The sequence below is a fragment of the Phalacrocorax carbo genome, chromosome 7, assembly GCF_963921805.1.
Source record: "Phalacrocorax carbo chromosome 7, bPhaCar2.1, whole genome shotgun sequence".
NCBI classification, from domain to species: domain Eukaryota; kingdom Metazoa; phylum Chordata; class Aves; order Suliformes; family Phalacrocoracidae; genus Phalacrocorax; species Phalacrocorax carbo.
The window spans coordinates 53,236,851-53,259,417 of NC_087519.1; the positions used below are offsets into that span (position 1 = coordinate 53,236,851).

A 22,567-nucleotide genomic window follows, 5' to 3' on the forward strand; every position below is an offset into this window, starting at 1 on the left:
GGTCCCAGAGCAAAGGGCTTGTTGTAAAGCTGGTGTAAACCCAAGCTGGTCTAGGTCCAACGTTTGCTTGGCTCCGGTTCAGATTCATTCCCGTAGTCAAAGTGATGAACTTCCAGCCCTCAGGTACATTTACAGGGGATGAACACGGACATATCTATGGTTTAACAGAGCCATAATTTCTGCCTGAATGCTTTATTATTTGAAAATCGTAAATAAGGAGAAGTGAAAAGGACAAGCCCCTTTAATCTGCGAGTGGTGTGCTAAATGACGGTGGTAAATCTCTGCCAGCTCCATGGCAGGTATAGCTGATTTGCACTCCCAAAATGGCAGTGATTTTATCCCACAGACCAAACTGAAGGTGTGGAGATCAGCTTTTGGAGAAAAAAAAAAAAAATAACCCTACTCTTGACCAGCCTTGGATGGGAATAGTCAGCAAGGCACTGCAAAGAGACTGGGTGTGTTTTGTCTCTCCGTGAAGGAAATGCCCACCCTGCACCGTCTGTGAACTTTGTCAGGCTCCCTTCTTATCTCCTCCTTTGTGTCTCTTATCACTTCTAATCTATTTATTGCTCTGCTTTGCATGCTTGTGTAGCCCCGTAGATGAGGCTGTCTCAAGGGTGCCCCTGATAAAGCTCCCACCCCCAGCAGCATGGAGGCCGCCTGTGCCCCGCGGGCAGCCCCGCTCCCCTCCAACCAGAGGTGCGCGAAAGGTGCTTTGATGAGTTTTATACAGCGATGTATAAACTTGAAGCCCACCTGTTTACGGGAGATGCTCAGGCTGCTGCCAGGGTGCAGCTGTTGCTTGGAACCATCCACGTCGCCTGTGTCTAACCAAAGGGTGGTCTGCAGACGGGTGGGCACCCCGTGGGTGGTGGGGCTGCTCTCTCAGTCTGCATTTCAGCCACGGCCAGGACTGAATAAAAATCAGTAAATGCATACGGGTCCAAGCCTAAATATCCTTCCTGTTTTGGGGCATAATGCTTAACATTTGGTGGAGAGCAGGCCTTGCGCACGGCATTTTATTTGCAGAGCGCCTTGGGGTAGCTTTACGCAAAAGGTGCTGTATTGAATTTTCTCCTGATGCTGCATTATTTTGTACAAACTGCAAATTGCTGCTGATCTTTTTGTCTCTGATGCGCACATACATTCACGTTTAAGTCATAGGCAGCCTGGCCCCCCCCGCCCTGAGAGCTTCAGTGCTTGGGAAAGCAGGGGGACTCTCTGGAAACTGTCAGTCAATAAAAGATCTTCTGAAAAGGCTTTTCCCCCTCTGTTCATCTCTTAATGGCTCTAGCTGAGATGTCTGAGCTGAGAAAAACTCCACCCCTGCAGCTTCTACTTGGAAAGAGCAGAAAAATCCAACTAAATCTCCATACAAAAAAAAAAAAAAAAAAAGAATTCATGTTATTCAGAAAGAATTTCTGTCCTCCCCCCAGTCCCACTGGAGTTTTCTGTAAGGCAATCAATGAGTAATAACCAAGAAAAGACCTTAAAAAAGTCCCTTGTTGCTGTCATATTTGCCGCGTTGGGCGTCCCAACCTCAAATCGGGTGACCTAAGAGGAAAGAGAGGAAAAAAAAAAGAGGAAAAAGAGAATAATGAAGGAAAATTACTAACTCAGTCATGTCCCCTGCCGGGGGGCTGCTGGGGTGATGCATTTGTGGGGTATAGCACCAGGGTCTGCTAGAAACCCCAGTCGCCGGCATAGCACGGGGACCCTCAGCACTGGGGGACCTGATGGCCGTGGAGGTGTCCTTCGCTGCGGGACCCACCGACGGGCACACTGGCATCCAGAGGAAAAGGTCCTTTAAAGAACTGCGAGAAGTTGAAGGGAAATAATAAATTTGGGGTTCTTCCTTGATCCTTGCAAGTTTTTTTTTAATTCATGCGAGGGCTGGGGAAGTTTTTTTTTAATGAGATTGATGTTTTATCAGAAAAAAACTTCTGGTCTCCCAAGCAAGAGGTAAAATGGTTGGCACCGTGGTACTCAGCACATGGTCAGAGATCTCCTCCCCTGTCCTGCCGGGGTTGCAGGCGTGTCTGCGCTCAGAGAAACGGGCTGGGGGAAGGAAACCTGAAAGACAGACTTTTTGGGGTGGCCAAGGCGCAGGGTCCTCCTTGCAGAGCTGAAAACACAGGCGTCCAAGTTACTCCAGGAGCCACAGTATTTTTAAATATTTTCCAAAGCTTTAGAAAAATCAGACTAAGCTGTATTTTGCTCCACAAATTTGCTCCAAAATTTGGGGTTTTCTGTTTCCAGGCGCTTCATAAAAACCGCCTCAGCCTCTCGCATGCAGAGATTTATTTCCAGTTAACTTCTGGCCAATAAGGGTGACAAACTGAGCGCGTTCGGAGGGGAGGAAACCCCGCTTCGTGGTCACTGAGGGCCGGTGATGGAGACCGGCTTCCAGTGACACAGAAGCAGTATTTGCAGCTGTTTTGTACATGACATTAGTTCCTGGGTACCTGGCTTGTAGGTGTAATTAAGGACTTGTAAATCTGAGGAAGTCTTAAATTAAGGTACCAAAATGTGCCTGCAAACATTTGTGCCTGCCATTTTTCAGCTGTAATAATGGAAGTCCTGTTAAAGCGAGGATGAAAAATTGGTCCTATGTCAATAACCTGTATGAACGATGCTAGAGGAAACTGGCAAGTCATCTAAAGACCCTGTTCTCTATTTAATTCTCTTCCCAGCTCATTATGGATTATCACGTTTTGTCTAGTTAGTGGCATGATTATGGGAATAGAAAAACCATTTCTCTCTGCTTCTTATCTAAAAGATGAATGAGGCACATATAATTGGCTTAAGTTATCATTTAGAAGTGAGCTCCGGTGATGCAGGGTGGCTTTTTTTGTGTCCTCAACTCGAAGTCCTGAGACACAGTACACTGCTGGCGTACTCCTCTGGTTGTTTTCTGTCCCCGATGCCCACGTGCTTAGCCAAAAGCAATACGTCTATTAAGGGCTGAAGTACTTTTTTCCAGAAAGATCAGTGGTAAATAACCCAGCAGGCTGAGATGAGCACCAGGGCGTAAATCAGCACCGAAACAAATAGCAGCTGAGTGGCCCGAGCCCACCCGGGGAGCCCCGGACGCAGACCTCATCCCGCCGCCCTCGACCCGCCTGAGCTGCAGCCGCACCCATGGCTTGTGCCGTCCCAGAGATGCGATGGGCGGGGGGGTTTGAAATCAACGCCTTTCTTTTTAATAATAAGAGAGGATAAAAATGGCAAGGAGAGGTGGCATCACCAGAAAGGGCTTTTCTTTCCCCAGTTTAAGCTCTGAAGTATTGGAGATGCTCTAAAACAAGCAAGTCCCATCGGGATGCTGAGCCCGACTGCTGGCCCCGGTTACAGCTGCACCAGCTCATGGGGGCCGCTCAGTCTTTGGGCCCGCGATACCTGTGTTTTGGTACTTAAAAGCATCTGCCAGGAAGCCCAGGAGCCACGAAGACGGGGTCGTCGGTCCTGCTTGTGCTACCAGTGCGTTTCCTCAGGCCACAGAAGGTACTGGCGAATGATGGGAATTGGCCACTGTAAAATGTTGGAAAAAGCCCCAGCAATCTGGAAAGGGGCCTTTTCCCCCTCCTGTGTTCTCTTATAATTTTACTCAAAGAGAAAATAGTGTCTGAGAAAAAAGGGAGAAGTGTTTGTATTGGTTAATCTGGATTTTCACAGCGGAAAAAAAGAGCAGTGGGAAGGAAAGAGGATGCTTTCCCTCTGGCTTATATTATTGGAGCTTAATTCTTCTCTAAGTATTTTGTTCAAAGCCTATTTTTAAGAACTCCAAAATAATAATTGCTGAAATTCCATTTTTTGCATGCAAGGCATCATTGGCAAAATTTTTTTCGCAGCTTCCCTTGGCAGTCAGTCGGAGCAGCAGAATTTGATGGACCTTGACGATTCAGAGGACAAAGACAGCTTGAGAGGACATAAAACTGTCTGGGCAACAACTCTCTTGGCCCAAACTGCCTCTGTTGTGTTCCCCTGTTCCCTGACAATATGCTCTCAAGAAAGCACAAAATGCTGTTCTCTTTGTGCAAAAAGTCTTGCAAGATTTTTTGCGTAGGTTCACTAAAATAAACAAAAAAAGCCAAAAAGGAAGCAGGAAAAAAAAAACCACAAACCAAAACAGAAAAATTACAGAAGTTTTCTCTCCAAATTACCTCTGTGGTGAAAAATGTCACAGTAGGCTTTATATTCCAAAAATATGAGCCAGCTCCATGAGCTGGGAGTCAACGTAGATCCAAGTGCGATCAGGATCAGGCCTAATTGCCTCATGATTATGTTAAATTCATAAAAATTATTTGCCATTTTTCTGGAAGCAACCCCGAAATTGTACTTTTTAATACCCAGAAATTCGCCAGCGAACGATCCGTTGTATCGTCCTCCCACGATTATTATTTTTCACAACGACGGGGGGATGACAGGAGGCTGCGGCTCCGGGTTGTGAATGAGCAGCAGGAACAGATGGGCGCGCGAGAAGCAGCGATCCTGCTCTCCTGCTAGAGAGGCTACAAACAGGAACCCCCTACTAACATGCCCCGAAAATATAGATCAGTGGAATCGTCCCTAAACAGAGGATTTCACAACGTTTTCCAGGAAGCATCAATATCTATGTAATAAGGAAATGGAGCTGCAGATGCTAAAGTACTTACTGTTGGGTTTTTTTTTTAATACAGGGACAGCTTCAATTATCCCACTATCATGTACCAAATAAGGTTGATTAATCAAGGTTTAAGATAACAGAAGGAGTTTTCAATGCCATTAATGTGTCTCACGGGATTCGCCCTTCTTTTGGGTAATGGGAAGCTTCTGGTTGTGAAGAGGTAGATAATAAGGATTTATAGCACCGTAATGTGCAGATTTTTTCATAAGGGGCACTGTGAAAACATGGGAACTTGACAGCAAATGCTATTTCAGTTAGTGAGTTGCCAGGATGGGGCTGTCTCAGGTGCTTCTCCGCCACCTCAGCCTTGCGCTTCCTCCCTTTGCCTTTATTTCCCAGCAGCGCCAGTGTTTCCGCGTGCAGGTGTGCACACCCCCTTCTTCTTGCCAAAAAAACTGTCTCAAAAAAAAAAAAGGAGGGAAAAAAAAAAATTCATATAAGGGGCTCTTTGCCGTTCCCAGATTTTCCAGACCACGAGTGGACTTTACGTGCCCCGTTATGGGAAGGGTCCGGAGTGAAGGGTTTGCTGGTTTGAACTGCAAGTGGAGGAAAGAATTGCCTGGACAATAACGACGTCAATGTGAATTTTCACAGAGGGTTTTTCCTGTAGCCCTACTGGGGTCTTTGAAGGAAATCTGAGCAGAAAGGGCTGGTATGAAACATATGAGAGGTTTTGGAGAAAAGGTTAGTGAATCAATAGCTGGGCTCTCCACCTCCCTTCCGACCAACCAAAGTCAAGAGAAGTTTTTCCATCTTTCTCCATCTGCCTCTGTCTTCTGGACAGTTTCACTAGCAATTTGTCGTCTCATCCTTTAGACTCTGCAGCTTCCTCATTCATTATGATTTTTCTATTATTATTTCTCTCTGCTGCGGCAGCGAGAACTCAAGGTTGAGGTTCTGGAACCTCAAGCATCAACGTAAGACCCAGCTCTTAACCCAGGATGGTGCGAGCTGTGCCGCTGCTCACCCCCCAACGCCAGGCCAGCCTGCCAGACCATGGAAATACGCTTGGCAACGCCATAGCCCCATCCTGCCCGTGTCAGACAAAACAAACAGGAAAACTAGCTGACAACTGGACTGGAATAAAATATGTGCACTGAAAAGTGCAAGGATGACTCAAGCGCTGCAGCCAGGCGCTCCCCGGCGTCTGGCGGCGTCTGAGCGATGTTTTTCTCTCTCTGGCTGTAATTGCCACATCCAGGCTGATATATTGCATTTATATTTTTGACAGGTCATGATGTAAAGAAGGCCACTTCATCAGCCGGGGAGGGCGCAGGGCCGAGAGAGCCTGGCTGACCTTTAAATTAGGCTGCAGTCTTTCTCCTGCCTCTTCCCACACGCTCCCCTCGGGCTGCTGCTGTGGAGCTAGTGCCGGAGCACTTGCCCCGGATCCCTCAGCCTCCTCGCCCCTCCCTCACGCTTTGCTTTTAAGGCCATGACATGGAAAATACACACCCTGCGGCTCCAAATACCTCTTTTCAAAAAAATATACCACGTCCCGTGCAGCGGCGTTACGTGCCCGCAGCACACGTGGGTATGGTTTTTCCATTGGGAAAGGACGTGGTGGGAAGGGGAGGTCGGACCCTGACCGCAGAGGGGCAGCCCCCGAGTGCCCCCGGGCACCAGGTCCTGCACGGGCCGGGTGGGCAGCCCCGAGCAGCAGTCTCTGCACCCACAGGCAGCCAGCAATGGCTGGGTAGGCACGGTCTTATCCTCTTAAATAGGAGTAAAACTCTTATCCTTAGTACGAACGGGATTATTCCCTTCGGCAGGTGCAGCGTTGGATTGTTGCTTTTGAAAAACGTACGTAGCCTCCTCACTATATTCTCTAATTTCCTTCATACAGGAGAAATACTCGTATTTGTTGCTTTCCCTCATTACGCATTTGCTACTAGGGCTTTCAAGCCCAAAGGCCTTCGTTTTGAATAGAAATGCAGCTTCTTGTGTTTCCTTTATTTAAGCAAGGAAAGCAGGGTGGCTGGAGAATGCGTTGCTTCATCTCTGACCTATTTCTAGGCTCAGCACATTTCCCCCCCCCATAGACATGGGAAATCGCCCCCAGCCGTGGGGCTGCTTTCTGCTTCCAGTTCCCTCGAACGCCCCGCGCGGCAGGGCTGGCGTGCAGCCGGGGGAGCAGACCTTCCTGGGGGGCAGCGGCACATGCCCTCATGTTTCTCCCTCTTCAGGGTAAGTTTTGCTCCCTGTGAACTGTCATTAATCAGGTAAGGTGCTCCATACGTATTTAACACCGAAAGGGAATCTCAGGAGCAGACACGTAAGGCAATTACGGTGGTTCTCAGTCCTAATTAGACCGAACTCTTTAATTGTGGGATGCATTTCTGACCTTTTTTTTTTTTTCATTAAAGAAATAACTCCTCTTTTAGCAGGCCTGAGCTAAACCCCAAGTGGAAAGGTGAGGGAAGGAGGAATAATTAACGATGACGGAGATGCTGCCTGCCGCGGGAGCACTGCTGCCTCTCCCATTAAAGTGTACCCCTCCAGTGCTGCAGCCCTGTCTGTGACGGTCCTGGGACTGGAGACCCGCTGGCTGGGGCTGGGCTGTCCCCAGTATGGGGGGGATCGGGGGACTAAACGCCAGCGGCTGTTGTCACTTCAGCACCCAGGGGTGCGTTGAGCTTCACGGCCTCCGGTGAACTTCACGGGGCCAAAACGGAGCAGGATTGTGTTAAACGTACCACAAAGGTCTACGGGGATGGGCATTACCGCTTTCATTTTAACTCTCACTATTTATGTACGTGACGGTAGGGCCTCAGAGGGCTGAGCTGTGCTACGCATTGAAAAGAGAGGTCTGATGATGTGGCTAAACCACAACAGATGACAACCAAGCTCTCCATCAGGTTCAAGCATGTAGGAGAACCAGACACCCAGTTTGGGAAGACTGGGAGCAGCAAAATAGCTGGGGTTTGGGTGAGATCTTTTCTTGATTTCAAACCGCGTTGGCGACCATAAGGAGCAGGCACTGGTGTGGGTACGATGGCTGCTTACGGCTTTGACGGGGCTCCAGTCGGGGCAGCTCTACAATCCACAGCGGCAAGTCGTGGAGGAGAATAAAATATTTAAAAGGGAGGATTTATAACCTTTAAAGGCATCTCGCCGTCCTTCTGCGCTGCACGGGCAGCGTGGTGCCTCGGCGCGGAGCTCGCCGGAGCAGCGGGGTGACGTCTGTAACGTCGCGAGCGGGCACGACGCGGCACCGCAGCAGCGCGCGGCGTCGGCTCGGCTCCCTCTGCCCAGCCCGCCCGGGTACAGATGGTTTTTCACCACACAACAGCCCGACAAAGGCACCTCTCGGGATCTGAGCCAGTCCGTGCACGGGGACTGTTGTTTAGGCTGGGGAGGTGCGGGGGGGGGGTGGGGGTGGGTGATGCAGCTCGTGAAAATACAGCCAGGAGAGATAAAAACAACACTTCCATTTGAAAAGAGGGAGGAATAAGCTAGATAAAAGATCTGAATTTTTCCTCCAAGACAGCCTACTAAATAGGCTCTTCTTGTTCAGTGAGGTTCAGTAATGCAAGTTGACAGCATATTAAGGTTATTTCAGGTTCTTCTGTCTCCCAGGGTCATAAGCCTTCTGCTATGCATGTTAATCCATCTTAGCATTCCTCCGAGTAGCTACATAAGTAGGGCAATCGGTTTAGTATGTACTCTTTCCATTTACAGCCTGGTTGGGAGGAGAAACCTACTAATTAACAGAATACCCCTAGAAAATCAGGAGAGATTTTAATATTAGAGACACCGCACAACGTTCTGTGATTAAGGAGAGATAAACCTTCCTTGGAAATATTTCAGGGGTGAGAGGAGGAGGCGATCCAAGAGAGAAGGAGCCGGGAGGCATTTATCCCGCAGCCCTTCTCTTTGCCCGTCTCCTCCCCCGGACAGCCGGGTGATGCCACGCACGGCCGGCTGAGCCGCCTGCCTGTATGACCGAAGAGAACACAAGAGCCTGGGTCTCACTGCATCCTCCTGCACGCACAGGAACAGCAGCTGAACAGTTACTGGCCTTGCTGTGCCGGAGGATGCTCGTGCAGCGTGCATCGTGCATCGTGCTGTGTACTGGTTAACCCCCTCGGCAGGGTCCGACCAGCGCGTGCGTCCCCAGCCCTCGGTGTGCTCCACACCCGAAAATATTCACCTCCTCTGCAGGGCGGTTGAAACCTCACCAGCTTTCAAGCAGATTCTGTGCTCAGTGAATAATGTTAAAAATAATAGCACTCATTTGGAGGCCGATGTGTCGAAAAGCCAAGTAACCGCCCTGAAGTCCTCCGCTCAATCACCTTGCTCAGCGTGACCCGCTCCAAGTTCCCAAGCGCTTTCCAAATTATCTCATGCCACCTGCAAACCGTTCCTTTAACTTAATCACCGCGCTTGTTCTGGGGAGCACCAGAGCACACAGGAGAGGGTGAGTGGGGCTGGGGGTGCCTCTGCTCCCCCTTCTCAGCTGCTGCAGCGACAGGTCCACCGAGACTAAATCTACTGGCATTCCGTTAAAATGAATTAGTAAAAATAATTTTTAAAATATCTCAATATTTTGCTTTAAGATCACCTTTAGCAAAATGTTTTTGGATATTTATTTCTTTTTTTCTTTTGATTCCCGCAAGAAAGTAAAAGTATTTGACTTGGTCTCTGGTTTAGTCAGAGATTTTAAGAAAGCAGCTGCTCAGACACTTCTGCTCTTCACTCTTCCATTAGAGATGGGAACGCAGTGCTCTGCGGCGGGGAGATGGGCTTTGCCTAACCCCGGATAGTCTGTGGTTTCCGTAGAGACAGTTTGCACGTTAAAAAAAAACCAGATGCAGGTGGTTTTAAAGGCTGACACATGCAACAAGTTAAATAATCTCACCTTTTGGAACGGGAGGGCTTTTTCTGAAAGACAGAAGGAGACATTTCAAAACTAATACCCCGCCCCTGGGGAAAGGCTTGCTCCAGATCAAAAAGCCACCTGACCCCGCAGCCTGCGGAGCTCAATGGGAGTAACCCCGCTGGCTTTAATGGACTTCGGATCGGGTCTTGATGTGTGACCGTCCTGCCACCACACAAGGCGCGATGGCTCTCCCAAACCATTCGCTGTCAGAAATACTACGGGCAAATTTCATCTCACAGCCAACGGCTTCCCTAAAGACAAGGGAGAATTGGGAAGGGGGTGGCTACTGGGGTCAGAGCTCTCTGTAACGTCACCCACACCTGTGGCGGCGCGGGGCTGCTCCTGGCCACAGCCTGCCTGAGCCCAGGAGGGTTTTATTCTGGGCAGATGATGAAGAAGCATAAAATTGCCTACATCTTCGCTGGCAGAAGCTGGAATACAGCATGGGCTGTGTCATACACTGGAGAGGGCAGGTGGAAATTTGATGAGTGTATTTATAGATAAGAAGCGAGATTTTTTTTTGCAGTTAGTAAGAGGAAAACATCTCTCTTTTCTCATCTGTTGTCAGCCTTCAGTTAGGTATCATTGACTGTTACCTCACTCTGCAAAGCGCTGCAGTGCCACCGGCACCGGGGATGCCACCGTGGAGCTGCCATCGGCCAGGGAACGTAGCTCAAGTGATTACAGAGAAAACATACTTAGGAAAAAAATGAAATAAACCCATTATGGTGCAATTGCTCAGTGAAGTAGAGAGTGTTTTACTTACAGGTGAAATATCTGAAATTCAGAGACTGGGTATATGCGACACATGGACAACCTGGATGTCCAAATGACATGACTTTACCTTTCTGCCTCTCTGGGGAGGACCAGAGGCATCTGCTCTCCATCAGCTCTTCCCTGAGGTCTCCTGAACTGACCAGAACAGGCTCTGCTACCAGGGGATGGTCCCGTCCCGCTTCAAACGCACGGAGCGGGACGTCTCACCAGCACGGCACGGCATGGCAGGAGCATCCCCGTGCCATCCCCCGGCCAGCTGGCCGGGCTGGGTTTGCAGCAGGGGCTTGCTGACTGCCAATTCTCACCGCTCAGCCAAAAAGACTGGAAAATACAGATGGTCTTGCTTAGGAAAGCCTGGTTAATATTTTGTCTCCTTTTCTATTCTGGGGAAACCAAATGCAAAAAAATATATTAATGAAAGATGCCTTTAACCTGTTTTATTAACAAGATGTAATGAATGTGTGACTTCATGGAAGAAATCCACTGATTTCAAAACGGTGAACAAAGGATGAGTTGGTCTCAAAACCTAAAATGCCATTCAGCCAATGGAGTGAGCGAAACAATAAACGATTGCACATTTAGAACAATCAATAAGGCGGTTGCACAAAATATGACATGATCCAAGATTAATTAGGGCTGACAAATTCCCCAAAAGGATAAAACACAGGACAAATACAAAATCTAAATGAGAATCAAGTTAACTTGCGAGAGGAGCTGTTAGCACTTGGTGCTCCAACATCCCATGTTGTTTCAATCAACAATCACTGCAGCGATCTGAGCAGCTCCAGGATGGATCATGCGATACGTGATATAAAAATCGGTAGGTATCTGTCAGGAGGCTGAGAGGCAAAGAGGAAGCCGGAGCCTGCTGGGGCGATGGGGTTTTGCCCTTCTCGCGGCAGAGCCGTGTGTCGGGGTTGCACGTGCCTGCAGCCACCCGCCTGCAGCAGAGCCTGGAAGCTGAGCAGCACCAGGGAAAACCTCTGAGGTTAATTCAAGAGCTGCAAATCTTCCTTTAGCATCCGAAGGAGGGCGGGAGGCCCGGCACCCAGCAACGCTCACTGCGCTGATGGGGAGGCACCCGGTCCGACAGCCAAACGGGGCACTTCCAGCCCCCAGAGCTCCCCCTGCTCCGCTGGAGCACCAGGGCAGGAAAGGTCCCCGAGCCCTTGGCTTGTGCCAGTCTCTCACGATGGAGGTACAAGCCAAAAGCTCACGCGCTTCACCCTCTCCTCCCTTACTACACGCCAGCTGAGTCATCGTAAGGGTGTGTTTTTCATCTCATCATGAAGGGATGAAATATTTCAGTTTAAAACTCATCCCTGGAAGTTTAAAGTGGTTGCACAGCCTCAGCTGGCCAACAGCATCCCCACGGAGGCCCCACGGCCTGGCTGACTGGCACTACCCTGAGGGATTGCTCTGTGAACTCACCCTGCCCTGCATCGTTACCGTCTGAGTTCTCTGGCCACCGGTTTTATTAATTTTCTTTTTTTTATTTTTCAATCAGCCTAGGTAGGGAAATCCCGTAAGTTTTTATCTTGCATCAGGTGGATTGGGATGTTGCTATACAAAATTTGCATCCTCGGCTGCTGCTCTGAGGTGTGGAGCTGCTGGTGCAGATGCAAACTGGGGTTTTCCTTAGCAGCAAACTGGTCTGTCCTCCAGGAACCTAAACAGGCCTGAAATACCGGGGCCGATGTGATGCCAACCTCTAACTGTATCTCATTATATCTCAACAGAGAAGGAGATGCCATCATGTCACGTGCAGTAAATGACTTGATTAGCTCAGCTTCAAGCCAAATTGTGGTGTTGTCATTTTACTAGAAGCACCCTTTTAAACCAACATCACCATTTCCACCATATCCTTCAAAGAATAAAGTGCATCAGCTTGACCCGGCCAGGAACCCCCCAGCCCCGTGTGCGGCACTTCGCGGCCTGGAGCAGCCCGCAGCGCTTGCATAGCGGGCCATTCCCAGAGCCTTCTTTCCCCCGAAGCTTTCAGTTCACACTCTGCCTGCAGCTGCGAGCGGTGCGAGCCCCGCCGTCCCCCCCGCAGCCTGTCTGTCCCAGCCGCGGTAACTACAACGTGGGTGGCCGCTGCTTCGCGCACCAGAGCGCTGATTTAAATCATCTCGGGCTTGCATGTGAGTCTATTTATTTTAATGCTGTGAAGCTTGTTCGTTCTCTAGACAGTGTGTAAGGGCTAAGGGCCAAAATCTGTGCTGATGTATAGCTTTCGCCGTCAGATTTATGTAATTTAGTGCAAGGGGGCTGGAGACGTGTAAGCCAGGGCAGAAGACTGTGAAGAAGCTGCACCATGCTCCCATCCGCACTGCATTTAATTTACAAGGTAGATTAAAATCATGGAACATGTTTGACCTCGTTTTGTTTGGTTTGCCTGCAAGATTTAGTCTTTGTTTCATCTTTTTGCTCCCGGGGACCGTGGGCCAAAGGGCAATTCATAACAGGAATAGAGCCCGCAGTCTCTGTCTTTCTGCCGAAAGGCATGACGATGCGAAATGGGAATTAAACTGTTTTCTCAGCGCAGCCAGATCAAAGTCGAACCGAAGGAGATGCCAGCTCTTCTCATTGATTTCAGCTTTGCTCCCCCGAGACCGGCAGTGCGGGAAGGTCAGTTGTGCAAGAAACTGGTGCATCAGACCTGAGTTTCTTGAGCCAGTATTTTTCTTGCAGGCGGGTCCCGCAAGACACCCTCTCTGCTCAGCTTTAGCTTGGGTTCATCACCATCTACCCAGGGACATTGAATCCAGCGTGCAGCGTGCTCCAGGTCCGTTGCTGCGGATGCGGCCGTGCCTCTGGCTGCAAACAGCCCTTCAAACGCAGGGGGAGGTGGAGGCTCCTCACACCCTGGGCCAGCCACATGCGCGTAAATCATTTATGCTGTCGCAGCGATTAGCTCCCGTAACCCAGAACAGGAGCTCAAAGTGGGACAGCTCTCCTCCTGCTTTTCTGCTTACTTATTCACCGAGGACATGCCCCAGTTCCTCATCACTGCCTCATCACACCATGGCCCTCCGGTCTCACGTCTGCAGCAGCTAGAGTCAGGGGGTTTTTTGGCACGGGGCAGAGCTAAGGGTATTAATTGGCCTTTCTCTTCTCCAGCCACTATCCCTGACCCTTCAGAGAGCTGATAGGGCTCTAGGACCTCTCGATGCTCTAGCATTTCTTCGAGGGTATGGTAGCCACCAACATCCAGGTTGGCACGCAGCCCATGGAGGAGCACGCAGAGGCTCCCAGAGCTCAGGGTAAAGCTGTTTGGGTCATTTCGGTAGCCCAGGACTTTTTTTAGCATAAACCAAACCAAGCAGCACAAGGCTGACCGAAGGGCAGCGAGGCGTAAGCTAGAGCAGCCCCAGGATGACCCTAACCCACACGCCAGCCTGGGGTCCTGCTGGGCAATGTTGTGCCAACCACCGTGTTTTGAGCTCGCCTTGAAGGGCATTAATTCTCTTCCCACACCTCTTAATTTTTTTCAGGCTTGGGACAAAAGTCATCTTTCAAAATAAGCTTTTAAATCTGGTTGTGGTGGTTGGTGAAACATGCTTTAGAGCAGTTAATACACACGAGAGCTGTACGTGAAGGATGCTTTACCTAAGGGCTATCTACTAAGATCTACGAAGGGATGCCTCACCACTAGTTAAAAAGCTTCCAAGTGCAGGAGTAATTTCACACACACGAAATCGGTTTTCAGATACAGTAGGGAACCCATTAAGCTTTGTGTGGTTATGCAAGCTGATACAAATGCCTTATTAATTAGAAAATCAATCATGCTGTCCAGCTGATTGATGTTAATCCTACACCGAAAGAGGGAACAATAGGATAATCAAGACTAGATCATTTCTTCCCATTACAGGGAAGGGGACAAGACCGTGTTTCAAAGTGATTCTGCTGTAATGAGCTGCAAGGATATATGCCACGTGGTAACGGCTCTTTTAAGATTTGGCACATTATTTTGGTCAGTAATACTCAAATTCATTCTGGATTCTGAATCTAAGGAAATTTCATAGGAAGATTAAAGGAAAGTATAACATGATGAGAGGCGATCGCAGAGGAGGAGAGCTGGAATCATCCAAGGGGCAGCATTAATAAATAGGAAAGAGCTCAAACCCTGTGAAATCAGAAGACAGCAAGAATACTCTAAGGGTGCTGAAAGTATTTCATGGCATCCAGCTAATGGCGCAAAACTATAAAATAATCTGGTTTTAACAACAACAAAAAAATCACAACAGTTCAAAAGCCTAACGTTAGGCAATCATAGAACAATAATTAAAGGACCCAGCTGATTCTTCACCTGTTCCCCATTATTCACAGTCAGCGCTGCCGGCTTGAAGAGTGGTAGCCAATAGCCCTAGCAGCCATATTCATACCAGCCCAAAGCAGCGTGGCTGGCCAAAACCTTTTGAAAAATACATGCAAGAATCACACTAAGCGACTGGAAGACGACTGGAATACAATCCTGTCAACGCGAGTCAGGCTGTGCAAGAAGAAAATAGCTCATTACAATGCAAACGCCTGTTGTCTTGGTTCCAGGCTAATTGTTGTATAGCATATCCTATATAACATAAGACAAAGCCCCAAGGCTCGTAAGCCAAGTAAAATGCAAATTGCACCACGGACACAGCTGAAGGCTCTGTGCAACTTTAATCAAGGAGGGGTGAAATGTATTTGTGAGACAAATGAGCAGGGTAGTTATATCAGGAAGACGGCGCGCTCTCATACGCAGCCTGACTAATAAGCTAGAACATGGGTGAGAAAATGTTCACCTTGACCGCCAAAGTCTAAGGATATTCACGCTTGCAAAAAAACATCATAATCACTCTGGGCCAGCGGTGTTCAGCGTTTCTGTATTACAGAATTATTTCATGGAAATGCTCCACACTCCAGTGGCTGTTCCCTTTCTTTCCCGCCTTTATCACTGTTTGTTGTATAGGACCATGCTGAAAATTCAACAAGGATTTGGGCCCTTCTGGGCTAGAAACACTCCTAAAAGTAAGTCTTGTCCTGAAGAATGACCACTTTAAATAGATGCAGTGGACAATAGGCTAATATACACTAATACCAGAGGCTGGGAGTTACTAGACGAAGCACGTACGTTAAGCCGAAGTGCTGGTCTCCAAAGCGGGGGGTTCCAGGAGGTGGGACCCACCTCTGGGCTGCCCAGAACACTCTGCAAAGCTTCTAACCCACTGCGCCATCCACAATGCTGGCCTTGGATGGCGGATGACCTGTCTGCCTAGAGACACGAGCATCCCTCCAAAATATTTTAAGGAGGTTGGAGGCGAAAACGTCACCTTCTCAGTGTGAGGAACGGGCACTGAGAGAAGAAGAGGTGTGAGGTAAAGCACTGAAAGAGAGCAGAAGAACCAAAAATGAGGACCGTACAGTAAGGCTTCTGGCTGATGCAAATCTGAGTGATTCATAATCAGAAAGCCAGCTGATTTGGGGGGGAAAGGCACTGGAAATGCCTGATACATAATGTGGGAAACTGGCTCGTCAAGCAGTTGTTACTGTTCCTCGGCGAGCCCTGGTGAGTTCTCTGAAAGAGCTTTGCAAAGGCCCCAGGAGACACAGAAGTTTTGCAATGGTTCCTGCTGGCTGCTACGGTCTTGCCTCATTTAGTTTCACTATGAGTAGGCGCTCCACGTGTCCTGGGATCAAACACAGAGTGGATCTCCATGCTGGTTCATGTACTATGCACACTACAGCTGAGACATTTCCAGTTTCATAACTCAAGAATTCAGAAATAGATATAAATTTACACGTTCCGCCACAAACAGATGGTGTCTTTGGCTGGCTTTCACTGCATTCCTCGAAGGTAGCACTGGGTTGCAGAAGTCAATCTTTCTACAACGATCTCTGCTTGCAGGGGTTTTTGGGTTTGTTTTGGTTTTCCATTCATACTGCACACTGGCAGGGGCTCAATGAACACAGGTGGACTTACCAACCTATTGCCCATGCCGGGAGATGTGATAACAGCTAGAGATGGCCACAAAACACAGTCCTGGTTCTCGCTTCTCCATGGCACCCAGCAGGACTAGTGTGAGCAAAGAAGATGCCAACCTGTATCCAGAGTTTATGGCTAACCCGAAGCTCTCAGGATGAGGAATTGGGAGATTTCTCCAAAATCACCTCTTTCCGCAGACCTGGGGAAAGACTGTCTGAAGAAAAACAGCTGCTACTCCTGCCGAGGCTGAGGACGTGACTGTGATACAGGGATATTTGGGTGGGTTGCACGGGGGCCTTCTCAGTCCACAGCCGTCATTAGCTGTCAGGATGCATTGCCTCTGGATGGGGACAGCTCAGGGGAACTGTCCTCTCAGCAGAGCACATTTAGGTCCAATTCCAGCAAAAAAGGTCGTTCACAAGGAAATGGTATCTGGTAACGTGCCCACTGGGAGGACTTGCAGCAGTTTCCCATCTCAAGTGCAGCTGCTCCAAGGGCTGGGGAGAGCCCGACCGCTTGCTGAGAGTCTGCTCGTCCGCCTTCACGAGCAACTGCTGCTTCTTCGTGCCTTCCACGGCCAAAAAACGATTTCACACGAGTCAAGCCTCACAAAGAAGGACCATGCCCAGGGGCCAGGCAGGTGAGGGATCATCCCACGCTAAGGTGACGGCCTCAGAGCCCAGCTCAGCTTTGTGCCACCAGTGCCACCCACGCTTCCCAAGAAACATATCCCGATCAAAAAAACCCCACATCTCTGCACATCTTCTGATTCCCTTCGCGCCCCCTCGCCGTTTGTCCTGCATGGGCTAAGCCACGGCACAGATGCCACGGAGTCGTTGGGACCTGTGAGAGCGTCTGGGAGACAGAGCTGGCTGAGATTTGGGGGCTGGTTACGTAAAGGCAGTACGTGTCATTCGGACCACCCAGAGAAACGCTTCCCAACCCCAGCGAGGATTACATGTTACAACTGTGGATTCCTTCAGCTTTTGAGCTGACGCTGAATTTACTGGGGAGGAGACGAAGGAGAGATGGCAAGAAACAAGAACAACCTAGCAACAAACACGCCGGGGGAAGCAGCTCTGATTATTTCTCAGCCAATCACTCAGAAAGCGAAGATAGGCAGCTCTTCAAGCAGCCTATTTAACACTGGCACCGCACAGTAAAGGGAAGCTTGCCAGCGTATTTCATTAAAATACCTTTCCATCAGTTAATAATCATTCTCTGTGCTTTAATAGCACTTCTCCTCCAAGATTTCCAAGCAGACCATAAATGTCAGCTCAACCTTGGGAGAGAAGTGTTCTTAGAGCTATTTTATATGTGGGTAAATGGAGAGACAGAGAGCTGTTCCCCCAAAGTCCTGTACTATTGCCCCGGCCGTGCACGACAGCGAGTCTTTATGCACGACGCCAGACAACCAAGTGGCTGTTTGGATAACGATGGCCCGAGTTAGCGGCTGAGCCAGGAATCGAATCCAGGACTGGTGACTCTTATTCACTGCTTTTCCCCTTCTAATAAAACTTTCCACAGATGCTGTGGATGAGAAGTTATACGCCAAATTCCAGGAATAAGTAAATTGGAAACAAATGCACCGTGTGACCTAGTAAAGTGTGTTTACAAGAGGACTACTGCTACCATTGCTGTAACACCGACCTGATGCAGGAAGGGATCTGAAATCGCATGAGCCGCGCCTCGGTCCCCTGTTCCCCCCACTGATGCCTTGCGCAGCCCAGAGGTGGCTTCCTCACGTGGGTCAGTCGGCTTCTGAATAGCAACATCGAGTATTTCTTTTTTCCAAGTCACAAGAATGTTGTCTTCCTTGATTTTTTTCTTTTGTCTGTGGTCCAACCAAAGAAAATTTCCCAGTAACTGGGAATTTTCCGGATGGTGAAACAGGTACCCGTGTACCCATGCTCCATATCTCATTTAGCCTGAATTACTGAGAACAGACTAAAAAACAGAGCTATTAATCTGCCTGAGAACAGGGAAACCTTCGCCGTCTGGTCCAAACTTTTTGCCCAGTCGCTCATATTAAATATTGTTGTTATCACCCTTAAAAGGAATATGTCAAGGCTTTCTCTGGTCCTGTGCTCGTGCCACCCTTTGTTTTTTCTAAGGTGTGACCTTATAACAAGGCGCTTCATTACAATGGGCCACTCCCTGATCTTCTTAAGAACCGAAGGCCCTGGAGTTCCCCAAGTGCACAAGGAAACAGATGAGAGTAATAAACAGACTGAAAATAACCGATGACAGTAATAAAAACAATGATGACAACGGCATTAGGTTGAGGATCAAAATCTGGATCCTGCAGGGTGGTGGCATGACGTAGATGCGGACTTTTCAAAGGCAGCTTTCAAGGCATGCGGAGCTAGAGACAGTGCAGGGAGGAGCAACTCCTCCACAGAAGTACTCCAATCATGCAAAAAAACCCCTACATTTATTCCAGGAACTTGGAGCCTTCGTTCTCACATACTACTATTGCAAAATAGCCGTGAGCCTAGCTGAGAGCGGTGGAAACCCCCTCTCGCATGGGGACGGAGACGCGCTTGCCAAGGAACAAGGCCGCAGCTCAGAGGGAAGGTGCTCTCCCGCCTCCGAGCTAAACCAGCCCAGGAGCTGGGCAGCGCTCAGGCCTGAAAAGGTGCCACCACCTTAAAGGCTTTTGAAGGCAGGTGTCGTGGGGAGTCCAGCGGTTCGGGTTCATCTCTGCCGCTGCAATAAGCGCCCGCTGCCATCAGTGAGGCCCAGAAGAGCCTGCGCGCCCTAAGCCCAAAGCGTTTCACAACTACGTTATCTGATGTTTCCATCCCAGCCTCTCTGGAGACACTGATGTCCATCTTCCACCCTCGGAGGCAGATAAGTAGGAAACCACACATATTTCTGGTAAAGCTGGATGTAATCCCGTATCAGGGAAAGTTCCTGCTGTTTTAATATTTAGCTTCCCCACCCCCCACCCCAACTTTAAAAAAACCCCAAAGCCACAAACACATAGAGAAGTTTTCTCTGTAAGGGAATTCCCTTATAGAGGGAGCTGCCTCGGTTTGCAAGAGGGAGGCCAGAGGGGATCCCAAAGCCACTGGAAGGAGCTTAATTATATCATTAAACCACTACAAGGTGCCCAGTCTTTGCGTAACAGCAACATGCCCAGAACAAAGTGTCTCTGAGGTCGTGCTTTCAGGAGACGGTGAGCCAGGTTTTGAGGGCACCAGGTGAACAAGTTGCAGGTACACACGCTAAGGAATCCTTGACGTGACGGGGCTGCAGCCTCACGAGATAAGAGGAGCCAGACCAGCACAGAGCACCTTATCTGGTCAGGGTCGAGCAGGCTGGAGAGGACAGGGTCAATGTCAGAAGAGTACCCTGCGTGCTCAGTGCCTGGTGACATGCACAAAGATCATTTTTTATCAGCACCGATGCCCAATCCACCTTTTAATCTGCCGCTCGACCTGGCTGGCAGCCCGTGGCGGGGGGTTCCCCAGCCCGACTGCCCTCCTGGCTGCCTGCACTCCTTTTCCTCAACCAGACGGAGAGAGGACAGGAGAGGAAATGATGTGTTTTCCCTTCCATCGAGACTAACGACCAGAAGAAGCACCACCTTTTAAATTAGCTGTCATTTGGAAAGCAGTCACAGGACCCCCGGCAGCGCGACCCTCCGCCCCGGATCTACTCCGGCATAACAAGTACGATCAAGGCCACCCAGACGCCCGGCGCAATGTGATGCACAGATGTTGATAAATTCTCCCATGTGAAAAAAATATTAAGTCGTTACAAACAAAACAGCCTCATAAACAGAGCTTAGGAAACTATGATAAATCAAGTTAGTTAGGCGGCAGGGTTGGTACAAGCCGCTGGCTCAGCTAATGCGGATTGAGAGTTCAACACGCGCGGCGTAGATCAGCATTTTAAACACATACCGTTTACCGGCCTTAATGAATACTAAAAGCCCAATAAACAGGAGCCGGAGCCACTCAGACACGGCTTCATACAGATGTCAGCGGCATTGTCTTTCATTTTATTTGCTAACAAGTTATTGAGACCGGCAATTTGCTGCTGATAACGCTGCGGGTTATAAAAGAGAAAAATTAACAAGTTCTGTTAAATGAGGAACCGGGCCCTATGCCCTGCTTCATCCCGGCGCGTGAGGCTGATGCCAGGCAGGGCTGCAGGCAGCGAAGGCGTCGGGGTCCCTGGTCGAGGCAGGGCCATGGCAGGGCTCGCCACGGCCGACCACCGCGGGGATGCTCGGCCACGGCCCCAGGCACAGCGGCTCCCTGCCAGCTGCGGGGGGGATCGATGAACCAGCTGCTACCAGCACAGCTCTAAGCACTACCAAAAGGGGCAGAAAGAAGGGAAAAGAGAAAAACAACACAGTCTGGCTATAATAAAGGCGCAGGCTAAGCTCACCCGGCAGCAGATTTAGGTGGGACGCCTCATCCCAGGTTACATCCTCGTAACCGGACTCTGCAGAAAGCCGAGAGCGGGGTTTAAGCTGGGGACTCTGGTAATCCTGAGCTCCGGTCCTGACCCAGCCGCTGCCTTCCCCAGGTCTTGACTGACTTCTCAGTTGCACCGGTGTAAATCCTGCACGCCATCCTCAGCCATTTGTGGGAATATCTATACATTAATATAGGCACTGACCTGCCCAGCCCACTGTGAGAATTGATTTCGTGCTGTTTGTAAAGAGCTTCGAGGAGGAAACCCCAGGCACATGCAAAATATTATCGTTTTTACCCATTGTGGTTAATGGATGGCATTTTTTGATGTTAAATAAATAAATGCAGAAGGCAAAATAACCCCAGAGAGCAGCTTCTAGCCGAGCAGGAAGAGCGTTAGGAAGTCAGCGGTGGCCTTTGCCTGGGCAGGGCAGGGAGGGGACGAGGCATGGCCTGGAGGTCGGTGCCTTCGGCAGCTCTTTCCCGACACCCAGGCTCACGGGCGCAGCGATTTTTAGCAAATCTGCGCCCGTTCGCCAATGTCTTGAGGTAGATGCTGTAAAATATACTGTATTTTGTAGGTCAAATGAAGTTCAATCCTTTGCTAAGCACCTGGGATGAAAGCAGCGTGGATCGATTCCTGAAGCGCTGGCTCAGACCGACGCTTGGCGCCGAGCTGGGCAAACCTCCAGCCGCATGCAAAGTCAATAGGGTGCTGCCCGAAGAAAAACACCCGGGAACCTTGGCACTGGGTGCTGGCGAAATAAAATATTACCATTACAGTTGCTAGTAACGAGGGTCCAACCCTTCCAGTCCCTCAAAGGCGGTAAGAGTGTAGTGTTGGCGCTGCTGTTTTTGTAATGTAACAGAAAGGCCACGTACCCGTGAACCTGCTCTTCTGTAGGGCGCCGCAGCCACTGCTGCAATGGTCAGGAGGTGAGGGGGTGCTCAGGGGGTGCTCAGGGGGTGCCGGAGAGCCCGCCCACTAAATTGGCCACTTGGACTACCCCGAGCCCCCAGGCTTTAATATTTTATTCCTGTAGATCTATGCAACCGTGCAGAGGACCCTGTGGCTTTTATTTATCCTAGTGTCAGCGCGCTCATCCCCTCTGTGGCTGCAGGTCTCACGCACATCTTGGAAAAGCAGGACAAACACCGTTCGGGTTGTCCTATTTTCCAGTTATTTTACTATAAAAGGCAGTCACGCCGATCCACTTTTCCTCCGCTGAAAGTGAACGGGCATCCGCGGCTCTCGGCTGGAAACGCCAGAGGGAAAGCAGGATCGGAGAGTTTTGTAGTTTGCAACCGCTGCGCCTCAAGCCTAGCGCCTGGCCTAGGCCTGGCCTAGGCAAGGAGCGCCTCTGGCTGCTGGCTCCGTGGCACCAGAATGGCTGCCGCCTCTTTGGGGACCAAGAGGGGTGATCACCATGACACACACGAAAAAGGAAAATACAGTTGCAGGTGTCACCTGGTGGGGGGCAGAGCAGGTCGCAGGAGGTTTTCCAGCCTGCCCACGCAGGCTGCCAGGCACGGGCTGCGGCCCCTCTGCCTGGCCGGCCCACGAGCCGCTCCTTGCCCATTTCCCTGCTTGGCTCCTCGTTCCCTTCCAGCAGGGTGAGCTGTGTCTCGGGGCGGCCGACGGAGAGGCTCCCGTGGTTGTGCTGGAGCCAGGGCCACCCCCACCGCCTGCCACCAAACCGCGTCCAGAGTGTGGCTGAAACGCCGGGCGAAAACCAAAAAAGCAACCTCTCCGTGTGTGCCTGGGTTTCACCTTCAGTTGCCTTCTTCTACGGTTTTTAATTTTAATTTAGGCTAATTAATGCGTTAGTGGTTGTAGCTGTGGATTT

The 22,567-nt window shown here is 49.8% G+C and overlaps 1 long non-coding RNA gene across 1 annotated transcript in view; it reads right to left on the reverse strand.

Moving 5' to 3' along the window:
• The window catches only part of LOC135314415 (uncharacterized), a 65,601-nt gene extending 44,320 nt beyond the window's left edge, over positions 1-21,281 (reverse strand). Inside the window, exon 1 of the long non-coding RNA XR_010373926.1 lies at positions 20,692-21,281. This is a non-coding gene — a long non-coding RNA (uncharacterized LOC135314415). The remainder of the gene's footprint in view (positions 1-20,691) is intronic.
• Between the last annotated feature and the right edge of the window lie 1,286 nt (positions 21,282-22,567).